General features: G+C 44.9%; 1 long non-coding RNA gene across 2 annotated transcripts in view; it reads left to right on the top strand.

Annotated features, from left to right (window-relative positions):
- The first annotated feature begins 582 nt into the window (after positions 1 to 582).
- Positions 583 to 13,602, top strand: part of LOC146867958 (uncharacterized) — a 312,366-nt gene continuing 299,346 nt past the window's right edge. For both annotated transcript variants that reach the window (XR_014962399.1, XR_014962400.1), the window contains exon 1: positions 583 to 699. This is a non-coding gene — a long non-coding RNA (uncharacterized LOC146867958). The remainder of the gene's footprint in view (positions 700 to 13,602) is intronic.

The raw sequence follows: 13,602 nt of genomic DNA, 5'->3' as shown, positions 1-13,602 counted from the left end.
TATATATGTTTGAATTAGTTTAATTTCTAAATTCATCAAGTCATACTGTTTTAGTCGAGGCTTTGAGTTACTCAAATATTGAATAGTTAAATTACCTAGTAGTATGCACTTTAGCACATTTGCACATGTTCTGTGAATGATTTGCCCATGTTCTGTGACTAAGCAACTACCGGTTATAATTTAGTGGATTTAGAGATTTTTACTCATGAAATAACATTAAGCCCAGTAGGGACATTTGTACAAATGTTTACTCACTGGTCTTTACTCTGCTGCTAAATCATGTTTAGTTTATTTGTTCCTTAATCTGCACTTTGCACTTTCTCTTTTTTCGTCTGTTCATTTTTTTTCCTTCTGGGTTGGAACTCTGGAAATATGCTTGCCACGGTCATTGGAAGCACCTAGTAGACTGGAGCCTGACCTTAAGATGGCGGCGGTCAGGCGCCATCTCACAGCCTTACAGGGGAGCCCCTACCCGCGGTCCCATATTCGGCAAGCTGCCTCTGCCATGGCGCCCTCTCTACATGATTAGGAAAGTCGTGAGATCACCAGAGGTTAGCCTGTGGGGCAAATTCATTTTTAATTGAATCATAGGCGTTTCTGGACTAAAGACTTTCGGTCACCCAAGACCACCACCCTTGAGTGCAACACCACCTGAACACATGGCTGAACAATGGCAAGAATTTCCTGCTCTGTAAATATGTAATGTATAATTGTACAAGCCTAATCGCTGTTAAAATGTAATCCTGAGTGAATTTGCAATTTGTATATATATTTATCTTTAACCGCTAGTATATGTAGTAGACCTTTGTACTTACTACCATTCCTATGTGATTTTAGAGTTTATCTGTTTGTATCTCTTCCTTGAGTGACTTTACAGCTTGTCCATTGGCAATTTTTCCCTCCTTTCACTCCTCTAGTATATATAGCTCCAACCACTAGTATATGTAGTAGACCTTTGTACTTACTACCATTCCTATGTGATTTTAGAGTTTATCTGTTTGTATCTCTTCCTTGAGTGACTCTACAACTTGTACATTTGCAATTTTTTCCTCCTTTCGCTCCACTTGTACATTTGCAATTTGTTTTCCTGTTTATATCTCTTATGTAACTCAAGTAATCCAAAGTCCTTATGTAACACAACTGGTTCTTTTGTAAAGCGCTCTGACACCTTCAGGTAATGTTCATGCTAAATAAAATAAAATAAATGCATTTTGCATTTCTAAAGCCGCTTATAGTAATATTGCATATAAGATCATATCAGTATCTTATGGATAATGTATTTTAAACGATGCCTTAATGATATTGTTATTGCTTTGAAATAGGAGATTGTAATGATTTTAATTAATAAAACAGTAGATTTATACCATACCATACCATTACAACTCTAGAGAAGATTCCAAGAAGACACAATGAACAAAGAAAATGGCACAATAGAGCATTTTTGACATAGATTGTACAAGGACTTCTTTTTGTAAAAGTGGCACTTTGCTATGTGACATTGGCATGGAGAACACTACACAAGCACTTCATATTCTTCCCCTGTTCGCTGCACTGCTACTCACCACATGCATTACACTCTGGCACATGTTACACTGCAACCCTAAACCGCATGAGCACTGAATGCTCTTTCATAGTACTCTTCAACACTACTTAACAAGTATGCCGCACTTGGGTGCACAAGGGATTTTTTTCACAAATCTTAGTCAAATTTAATATGATGTTGTTACTAATAAGTCGAACAATGAATAGTGACTGGACGTTGAGAAAATCAAAACATCAATGGAATTATTCATGAAATGGATATTCAACGGAATAGTTAGAGAAGCACGGGTATATCTTTTTTTCTAGAGACACAGTTTTAATGTGAAACCAAAGATGTAAGGGGTACATTTAAAGACAATAGAACACCATGATGGAGGATACATAAAAGAGCCTACAGATTATGAGTGTAAACAACCATTCCAATAGTATATAGGGAGGAGGATGAGTCTAAAACAATAAGGAACAAAATCTCAAACAACTCAAGTGCTAAGGAAATGGATGTAACAGTCGACGTTTCGGTATGTATTGGTGGGTTCATCCGTCAGACCATCTTCAGGACATACAATTGTTTGTAAAACAAGTCCCTCAAAACTGGTTCAGTGATTAATTCGAACCAGAATAATTGAATATTGACAAAACGGAAGGCCTCACTGTAGGCTCCTATTTAGATTGAGAAGAGAAGCTCTGTATTGATGACATATATAAGAGAAAGCCAAGCCTGGCGATCTCAGACAAAAAGGCAATGGTCTCTTTCTGAGGTTTAAAATACGTGCCGGTGCATAAAAACTTCAACACGGCAAATTCAGAAAATCTATCTTGTGGCTGCAATAAAGGAGGCACACGTCTCTTTCCAAAGTTTCAAGAGAAAGGAGAGGCTCCGTGAGTCAGACCTCCGGAAGCAAGTTGAGAAATAGCTTGTGATCTTCAAAGCGTCTTGCACACAGCGACCGGCCGATATCCATTTCATGAATAATTACATTGATGTTTTAATTTTCTCAACGTCCAGTCACTATTCAGGGCTCGACTTATTAGTAACAAGTTCATATGAAATTTGACTAAGATTTGTGAAAAAAATCCCTTGTGGACATCTCTACCTAACAATTGCTTATTTGCCCAAGCCTCCAAGGGTGTATTGGGTTTACCACTGTTTTGTTACAGCACTTGGGTGCACAGCACTTTACAACGGTATGCAACATTAGCCCTGCATCACATACATGATTCTCTTCAACACTACTAAACATGTGCGTTGCAGAGGTGGGCACATATACTTCTCACTGCTCTCCTGCTATAGAAATGAAAGAGTTACATATAGTATACATATAATTCCATTGTAAACTTAAAAGAAATTCATGGCCACACAAATTACATGTACTCTTCCATTTAAGAGAATGTATCCATAACATAAAGAATGCACACAATCTCTGAAAAGAAGGAAAGAAACCAAAGCAGACAAGTCTGAGCATCTTCAAACCGAATATTGCATTCAGCAGCACTCTGGAAATGAAGAAAGCATTCATTGCACAATAACTTGTGAAGTAAGCATTGGCAAGGATTAAAGCGCCTGGCAGGGTGCCACACCACACCACCTATCTGGCACCTGTCCTGCTGCCCTAGTGTAACCCCTGTGTTATCCTTGATCCCAGAATGGCACGGCACCATTTTCACAGTGTCTCTCACAGTGAAATTCACTTTTCTGAACCTGTGGAATGCATCGTCTCATGAATGTAAAAAAGCTGATATTCCTTTAATTTATGCAATCGTCCCCCTCACACACCCTGGCATATTTCTATGTCACAATTTGAATGAGAGAGTCTGGGAGGTATTCTGACTGAGAATGATGACGCAGAGGTGTATTTCTGCACAAGGTGATAGGTTGGAAAAATTAAAACACTATCTCTTTTGAAATTGTCCAAATGTCGTGCTGTCTGTTCAACTCACATTGCAGACATTCAAATATCATTCTCTGCTGTACATAGTCCGGAGTTTTAACATAACTTCATGCCATTTTAGTAGTAGGAACCCATTCTCCAACTTAATATGTCTTGGTCAGGGTTTTTTCTTCCCACACAGCCACCACCAAGAATTAAATAAAAAGAATTACACACTCATTTGCATAATCTATGAACTTTCCAATAAGACACCCATCTACAAATGTAATCACACAATGCAAAGACGTGAAGGCTGTGATATTTGAAAGCAGCAAAACACCCACACACACATACACACCCACATCAATGTATTTGCTAAAATAGTTTGTGCTGCAGGAGCTAAAAGTAACTCCTGTCTCCCAGAATAAATACTGCTCTTTGAAACCATCATTTGCTGTACGCGGGAGTCATCATGCTTTTAAAGTGTGGTCTCATGCTGCTTATAACCCCCCACTTGTCAGCCTATGTGCTCAATGCCCCAAAGAAATGTCCTAATGGCTGTAAAAAGTCAGAGCCCATAAGCCACCCACGAATCATGGTTAACGTGGGCAACAAGTATTTTACCCATAGAGTTTATTAATACATTTCTGTAAATGCTGTTTCATTAATAAGGCGATGATGCTTTTAATGTGTCTGCATTTAAAATGAGTTGTAGCAAACACATTACAAAAGTCATTTATTCAAGCACAGTAAAAAAGAACTTAGAATTAAAGGGTTAAATTGAGGTCCAGTGCCCCTTAACAATAATTCCTTTCCAAGTTAATCCCTAAAGAACAGGCATCCAATTGCCTATATTCCCGTGCCTGAAATAAAGTTTGCGCATTACAGTGCAGTTTGTGTAAAATTACATTGTGTTTTACCTCAAGGTGTGTTTTTCATTTATACCTTATTAACAGAACACAGTAACAGAGTACATGGTCCAAGAGTGCACAGATATCTTATAAAATGCTAGTCAATGATCACTGGGATCCAGTAAAACATTTAAAAGGAGAGATGAAGCATTCAATAACCTAGCCAAATACTGTATTTTACTCCTTATTACATCCGAATTATGCTGTGACGAACTAAAGAGCAAAATGGAAGGAGTATAAAAATAATATAATAACCCCTGTGGTTTAGCATTTTAAAAGTATTTATATAGACTGAAAAGTACTGTAAGTGCATGTCCTCCTCAGATCCCCCGAGGATATCAAGACTTCGAGATTTGCAAAACAAATCACAAAATCTGTACTTTAGTTTAAAAATCCTGCGATTTTTACTAAAGTAGTGACAAGTTTAACAGACAAACACTGGAATGTTCGCTAACTTCAAACCTTGGTTCTCCTCCATGCTGTGATCGAGGTGGCTCTTGATGATAACCTGTATGTCAAATGAAGCTGCAACGTCAGGTCCAGATAGCTGGCGCGGTCTGCGAGGTCCAATGACGATGAGTGTGAGGAGGACACACCAGCTGCTTCTCATTGCACGACCCTCCTCATTCAGGGCACACAATCCCAACTGCTCGGTTTTGGGAAGGGAGTCGTTTAGGAGCAGGGCCTACGCGGGAACAAACAGGCAATGGCAAAGCCAATAGGTCTGGCCGATGCAAGAGAAATTGGTTTTGCCAATGTGTTTTAGCAATGTTGTACAACAGGGTGGCTTCTTTTCAGCATGGCTAAAAGTTAGTGTTGTGGAGTGTAGTAGAGTGGAATGACGAAGAGTGGAGTACAGTATCGTGGAGTGGAGTCACACAGAGTGTCGTTTATTGGAGTGGCATTGAGTGGAGTCACATAGCATGGCGTACAGTGGAGTAGAGTGACGCATTGACGTAGAGTATTATTGCAGAGTAAAGTGGATTAGAGTGCAGCGACATAAAATTCAGTAATGCATTATGCAGCTTTGTGGAATGCAGTGGCATAGATTAGAGTGTTGCACAGTGGCGTAGAGTGCAGTGGTGTAGAGTGCGGTCGTGCAGAATAGAGTGGCATAGAGTGCAGTGGTGTAGAGTGGTGCAAAATAGAGTGGCGTAGAGTGCAGGTTCATAAAGTGTATTGGCAAATAATGCAATAGTGCAGAGTAGAATTCAATGGTGTAGAATGCAGTGTTGCAGAGTAGAGTGCTGTAGGGTGCAGTGGTGTAGAGTGGCGTAGAGTGCATTGGCATAGAGTGCAGTGGTATAGAGTGATATAGAGTGTGTTGGCATAGAGTAGAAACGCGTAGAGTAGAGTGCAGTGGCGTAGAGTAGAGTGCAGAGGCGAAGAGTGCTGGTACAGAGTAGAGTAGAGTGCCATGGCATAGAGTGGGTTACAGTGGAGTGGCATTGAGTAGAGTAGAGTGGACTGGTGTAGAGTTCATTGGTGTAGAGTGTTGCAGAGTATAGTGGCATAGAGTATAGCATAGCAGTAGAGCATAGAGTATAGTAGCATAGAATTCAGCAGCATACAATGCAGCGTCGTAGAAAGCAGTGGCTTAGATTAGAGCAGTGCAGAGTGGAGTGGAGTGGCAGAGAGTGCAGTGGTGCAGAGTAGAATGGCATATAGTGCAGTGGCGTAGAATATAGGAATGTATGACGTTACAACGCAAACATTTACAACGCATGCCTTTACAATGCAGTTTTTACATCGCAACATCCATTACAATGCATGATTTTACATCGCATGCCATCACAACGCATTTTTAGAAACTACACTTACAACGCATTCCATTACATCACATTATACCATTAACAACACATACCATTACAACACATACCATTACATTGCATTTAAGGTAAGTGTTGGATAGTGTTGGGGTAAAAATTACTATTCCCACTCCAGTGAGTGCAACAGTAGGGTAAGTGTTGGACAGTGTAGGGGTAAAAATTTCTATTCCCACTCCAGTGAGTGCAACATTAGGGTAAGTGTTGGATAGTGTAGGGGTAAAAATTAACATTCCCACTCCAGTGAGTGCAACAGTAGGGTAAGTGTTGGATAGTGTAAGGGTATACACTATGAGTTGTAATGGTATGCAGGGCCGGACTGGGAACTACAACCGGCCCTGGCAAAGTGCTTGGCCGCCCTCCCCACCCCCGAACCCCCCCCTGAGCTCTTTGCCAGGGCCGGTTTTCGGCCGATTTTGTTACAGGGCCGATTTAGCAGCTATGCTGCAAAATCGCCCTGTAACAAAAACGGCCCCCAGGAGCCCAAAACCGGCCCCCACCCGTGTGGCGCACCGGGAGCTTGCCTGGTGCCCGCTACAGCCAGTCCGGCCCTGATGGTATGCGTTGTAATGGTATGCGTTGTAGTGACATGCTTTGTACCGACATGCTTGTAGTGACATGCGATGTAATGGTTGTGTTCTAATGGCATGCGATGTAAAGGATGTTGCGTTGTAATGACTGCGTTGTAAAGGTAGTGCGATGTAATGACTGCGTTGTAAAGGTTGTTTCCCAGAATATAGTGGTGCTGAGTGCAGTGGTGCAGAGTATAGTGGCATAGAGTATAGTGGCATATGGTGCAATGACATAGAGTAGTGCAGAGAAGTGTGGTATAGAGTGCAGTAGCATAGAGTGGTGCAGATTAGAGTATAGTGGCACAGAGTGGAGTGGCATAGAGTGCAGTGGCATAGAGTGGAGTGCTGCTGAGTTCAGTGGCGTAGAGTACAGTAGTGCAGAGTAGAGTGTCATGGGGTGCAGTGGTGTAGAGTGGCATAGAGAGCAGTGGCGTAGACGACAGTGACGCAGAGTAGAGTTCAGTGACGTAAACTGTATTGGCATAGAGTGCAAAGGCATAGCGTGGCATAGAAAGCAGTGCAATAGAGTGCAGTGGCATTGAGGAAATAGTTTCAGAGTGGAGTGCAGTGGTGCAGAGTGGAGTGGTGCCGAGTAGAGTGGCATAGAGTGCAGTCGCGTAGAATACAGTGGTGTAGAGTGCAGTGGTGCAAAGTACAGTGGCATAGAGTGGAGTGGCGTAGAGTACAGTGGCGTAGAGTGGAGTGCTGCAGAGGTCAGTGGTGTAGAGTGCAGTAGTGCAGAGTAGAGTGGCGTAGAGTTCAGTGGGAGAGGGTGCAGTATTACAGAGCAGAGTGTCGTAGAGTGCAGTGGTGTAGAGTGGCGTGGACTACAGTGGTGCAGAGTAGAGTGCAGTGACATAAAGTGCATTGGCATAGAGTGTAATGGCCTAGAGTGCAGTGCTGTAGAGTGCAGTGTCATGGAGGAGATAGTTTCATAGTAGAGTGAAGTGGTGTAGTGAGGAGTGGTGCAGATTACAGTGAGTTGGCACAGAGTGGAGTGGCGCGGGTAGAGTGCAGTGGCGTAGAGCAGTGGATTAATGTGGTATAGAGTGCAGTTGTGCAGAGTAGATTAGAGTGGCATACAGTGGATTGGCACAAAATAGGGGTGTATAGTGTAGTGGTGCAGAGTGGAGTGCATTGGTGTAGAGTGGATTGGCATAGAGTGCAGTGACGAACAGTGAAGTGTTGCAGAGTGACGGAGAGTGGAGTGATGTGACGTGGAGTTGTGCAAAGCAGAGTGGACCAGCCTAGACTGGAGTGGTGTAGAGTGCAGTGGCAAAGAGTGCAGTGGTTTAGAGTAGTTTGGCGAAGACTGCATTGGCATTGAGTAGAGTGGTGTAGAGTAGCGAGGCATAGCGTGAAGTGACGTAGAGTGCAGTAGCTTAAAATCAATAAGTGCAAAGTGGAGTAGAGAGCAGAGGCATAGAGTGCAGTGACATCTTGTAAAGTGGAGTGGTGCAGAGTATAGTGTAGTGGCATGGAGTGGTGCAGAGTAGAGTGGAATATGCATGGTGTAGTCGCACACTTCCAATGCAGACAATACATCTTCAATTGACATCACTGTTACATTTACATAGACATACAGTTTCACTAATAAAAGAATACAACGCACATATGATAATGTGTGGAAATATCATCACCTCGTGAATTGATTTGTTTTGATCTTTTTAAAGAATTTATTTCCATCACACTTCAGAAATACCAAAAAATTTGCTTTATTTGAGCTTTTCCAATTCTAAAATATCTGTACAGTTCATTTACAGACATTTACATTTAGTTGTGTGCTAGAAAGAAATTACATTATACAGCCTTCCTCAAGCACTCCTGTCAGGAACCTAGGCATGCAGGTGTGCCAGTCTGTGGGGGCTATCGCTGTTCCCTTGCTCAAAGGGCATGGTGGCGCTCCCGGCGTATTTAGAAAGTATGGAGATCTTTCTTGGACCGCTTTGGTTAGAAGGCGGTTCTCCAAGATGGCTGTCTAGCGTGAAGTTAGCGCTACCGTCTTTGGGTGGTTTGCTGAGGCTCATGCTGGTTCTTGGCACCGCGCACTTCACCAAGACCATTAAGGCTGTCAGAGGTGTTTGAAATTCGTTTGAGTCAGAGAAAGAGTAGTCAGGCGAAAATCCTTGTTTTTTCACTGGCAGTAGTTAGTTTTATCTACGCGTCGGGCCACAGAAGATAAAGAACTTTGATAATACTACTCGAGCCAGTTCACGAACAAGAAGGAGCTTACCGGTCACAAGGTTATCAGCACTTTGTCTTAGACGAGTAGTCTCCAGTCACACAAGTACCCTTCTGGGAATAGAAAAAGAAAAGATAATTTTTGTACAGTTCATAGTGTAAATGTTACTCGTAGCAGTTACAATTCTGTAAATATATTAAGCAGCCACATAGAAATGACTAAGAGAATCCGTACTTCAATGAAACCCAACCTTACCTGAATTATCAGTTCCTGCTGGCGTTCTTCGTATCCATAAATACCTGCAAAATTAAAAAAAAAAGAAAGAAAGGTTAATAGACCAATAAGAGAAATAAGAAATAAGTTGAGAGAGAATAATTAGACAAGAAGGAAATAATTGTCGATGTTTTCCTTACAGGATATTGCAACATTTCCACAGTTCTAATTGTGGTGTATCTAAATTAATGCTACAAAATATCCATTAGAAGAGAGGCAATAGCTCGTTCTCCTTTGGGTAGGTTGCATAGAGGTTATAGAAAGAGAGTACGCATTTAAATATTTTTGTTTGTCAAAACTAAGTTAGACTCTAGTAATCTTTTGCTTGTGTGTTACAGTGTTAAACAGCGCCAGAAGCAAGTTAGATGTAGCTGTTAGAAGACATCAGACTAAGAAGACCAAGCTGTCTCTTCTCTGTCCCATACCCCTTTCCCCCCTGGGAATTCCTTCATGCTTCCAGAATAATTCTTTGGGAGTCTGTGGAGGAAGACTCGGAGAGGCATTGGGAATGCACGTCATTCTGCTCCTGTGAACTACCAGGGAAACTTCAATAAGACTCTTGACAACTCCCCAGAATCAGCATGATTGTCATATATATCTTCTCACTTTGAAGTCAGAGAAAGAAAATTAAACACCAAGCTCCCAGAAAGAGAGACCTGACATTTGACCTCTGTCTTGAATGCACAGCAAATATGACAAGATAAGAACAAGATTTAAATGCCTGTTGAAAGAAATCGAGCACTGGTGGAACAAAACAATAAATATGGTTGGGGCAAGGAAAGGGACAAACTCGAGCTGGACAGCCTAAACCAAATAGAGCCATCAAATAGAAAGCAAGCAAATGTGAGTTACAAACCACAAAGCCAATCGTAAACAACAGGCGGAATGCATTTCTGTGAAGCTTTCCGAATGTCCCCAAGAGGTCATTAGCAAACCCTTCGACCTAAAATGGGCAAAAGAAGCACAACACCTGGCGAGTCCAGGTAGCGACACAATGAGAAAAACAATCTGGGTAGGTTGCAAAGAGCCGCGGGTTCATGGGAAAACGGAAAACTTTACAACTGACTGAAGCCCCTGGATGACCATATAGGGCTGAGGTAGAGTTGGTCACATCCGACATTCTAAAAACTCCCATCCAGGCCACAACTACACACTCCCCATCCCTGCGTTAACCTTTCATAGACCCCACGAAATCATCTAAATGTACACAACTAAACACCATAAGAGCAACAGAACAGCAGAAACTATCAAACGATTTGAACCGATGCAACACCAATGCAGGAATGGCATGGAGCGCAGTTCACGTCATTTCAGAGGCCCCAGAAAATCTCCTAAACGCAGACAACTAAACATGATGCCAGGAGACGAGGCCAAGATGGCAACAGGGTAAGACGTGTGTAGTTCATCGCCCCGCTCCCATCCGCCCGCCGAGCCACTACTCGCTGCTAAAAGCTACTGAAAGTCCCCACGAAGAATATGGACAGGAGCGAGAACCTAGTGGGAAACTTTTTCGGAGTGAAGACGGCACGAAGAATCCACACCAACAGCTGTCGCAGTTTGCACAAGCAGCGGATCAAGATGGCGGGCCAGCTCACACATTGATGTTGGAAGACGGAGTCCAGGAGGAAAAGCAATGACGAGAGATGGTCCGCACAGATTTCGGAAAGCGGCCATGGGGCGGTACAGACAACGGTGATTGAAACTTAATGACCGGGGATCCCAGACCCCGCCGTTGTGATCGGGAGGGAGAACACACAGGCAGGGCGGGGCCCGACATACGAGAGCCGAAGGAATGGAGGACTCCAGCCCACGTCACACTAAACAGTAAGCAAGGTGGTGGGCAAGGGATCGAATGCAGCCTTACAAGCAGGCGGCCGGCTCTGGGCTGCGGTGGCTGAAGGGCCCAGATGAGGAAACAGGAGGCAGACGGGGACGGAGCAAGTGCCCTGATTAAGGAGGAGGCCTGGGAGAGATGAAGGAATAGTATACACAATGAAAAAGGAAGGGGGAGAATGAGGAACCCTACCTCATCCTCCTCAGAAAACGTGTAAAAACACAAAAGGAGGTAGAGCTTATAACAGTCGTACTATATCTGCTCGACAAACATAAAAGATCATGGAGAGCACACTACCTTTGTCAAAACTGCCCTCACCCACAACAAGTTGTGGCATGCTTCATCATAGGGCTGCTACTAACACCTCTGCGCAGACCAACGCTAAAGGCGGAGCAATAGGGAGGGGTAAACAATACAACAGTGATAAAGACGGAAAACACAGGATCCTATAAAAGTGCAGATCAATTGTGGATTAAAACTGGCTATAGGATGTCCATATAATAATTTTATTTCTAGATTCCCTAGTCAGAGCTAAAAAAGGTATAATAGATATACCAACGGATGGTGGTGGTATGAGTAAATTAGGTGCTCACCACCCCCCCGTTCTGCATAGAGGTCGACATGTTTCTGCCGGTTGCAGATTCTTTATCCGGCATTCATCAGGACAAACTGGATCCCTATGTTGCTTTTCCAAAAACCCTTTAAATGCCCACTCTACTGGGCTATACTCCACCTGTGAGTCTGGAGTAGTACGTAACTTTACTCTGCCCCTTGGAACTGTGGATTAAAAACATAAGAGTGGTGAAAATAGAATATTCCCAAAATACCAATTTAATACAAAGAAAGTATTTTCTTGTGTGCTCTCCATAATTACTTCACATTCGCAAACAACCCAATTGGTGCGACTGGGATGCTTCTTACATAATCAATATCACACCCTTTATTGATGGATATGAGTCACAAACTGTGTGATATTTACACCAATGGGAGGGCCATTGAATGCCCATTTGAAGGGTGTGAGATTGATTATTTAAGAAGCACCCCAGTCGCACCAATTGGGTTGTTTGCTCCCGATCGAGGAAATGGCACCCAAGCTGGATGACAACTAGAACGGCGGACTGAGCGCCAACAGGGGGGCCCCGACAACGGGATCAGTGGCGACACAGAGGCTGCCTGCTGAAATTAAATGCGTGCCCGGAACGTCAGGCAAAAGGTGGAGTCCGGCACGGAGTGAAGGGAGGCTTAAGATCCTGCTGAAATGGACGCTGCCTGGGAACATTGTGCGCGGCCGCTTGGGCCGGGTGGCGCCCACCCTCGGCTCTGAGGTGGACTGGAACGAGACCCCGGCGGGGAACGAGTCTCGGCCGCACTGCTACCATCGCGGACAAGGTGAGGCGCATCGGAGGGGCAGCCCCAGGGCAGACGTCCAGGTTTAGGGCTGGGCCCAGGACTCTCTCAAGGCCTGGTGTGGGCATGATGTGCACTGTGACAACGGTGTCTCGGCCGAATGAGCACTGAAGCGGCCGTTGCTGACCTATCCAGCAGACTGCCAAAGGAGGGAGACGGGGCGCTCACAACTGCACCGCAGGGAGGGAATGTTTTGGCAGGAGCGCCGCCTGACGAGTTTGGCACTGAGAGGGGCCGCTAATCTGAGAGACAGCCCACTTGAGACCAGGGGTGCCGGGGCACCGAGCGGAGCTGAATGGCTGAGAGGCACAGAGAGCCAGGAAGGGTGAAAGGTTCCTGGTGAGCGCAACCCCGGACTGGGCAGCGCAGTGGGCCTCCAGACACCGCCCCAGCCATCCAGAGGCCTGCACTGGTGGCCAACCACGTTGGGGTGAGAAACGGGCCCTGCTTGCAGGCCTAGGCCGTGTCCTCACAGAGTGGACCTGGTACTTGGGGAGCGACAGCAGGGACACAAGGTACAGCGGCCGAAAAGGGTACCAGCGCTGTAGCCTTGAGGGCCTGGGGGCTCTTGTCAGGGCGGAGTTCCGACAGCACCCAACGCAGAATTGGAGGGAGCAATCACTGGGGATGGCGCAGGTGGGGCTGAACTACGGGCCCCACAACTTTTCCGCATTAAGCAGCAGCCTGTTGACACGACCGACCCGCGTGGAAGTGAGGTGGAATCCTGCCTGTATGCCTGCCACTGGGCTGGGGTGTGAGAGGCTGTAACGGAGACACAAATTCACAGAGCCATGCCTCGCAGTGGTGTCCAGGGGATCAACTAGGCCATAAGGAGAGCAGAGGGGCGTCTCCCGACCTGAGCAGTCGGCTGGCGGAGCCTTGGGCGTCAGAACACTGCAAAAGAGAGGGGGACACCTTATGCAGTCGGCGAGCGTCGGGGGGGCTGCTAATCTGAGGACAGAGTCTGGCGGCGGGGCAGAGGTGAACTTTGGCGGTGGTTGTTTATCGCCGGACAACAAGGGGACTACCTCGCTCCATAACAAACAGCAGTAGTGCTACCTAGGTGCCCCAGAACGTGACAAGCATCTGGGTTGCCTCCCCCCCAAGGCACAGCCCAGAGATGTCCTCGATGAGGAAGAAAAGGGAAAGATCTCTGAAAGAGATGCTCACCAAAGGACCTCCTTCTG

The sequence above is a fragment of the Triturus cristatus genome, chromosome 1_2 (assembly GCF_964204655.1).
Source record: "Triturus cristatus chromosome 1_2, aTriCri1.1, whole genome shotgun sequence".
In the NCBI taxonomy this organism is placed as follows: Eukaryota; Metazoa; Chordata; class Amphibia; order Caudata; family Salamandridae; genus Triturus; species Triturus cristatus.
The sequence above is the reverse complement of the archived record's forward strand: the minus strand, read 5'-3'. Positions and strand labels throughout refer to the sequence as shown.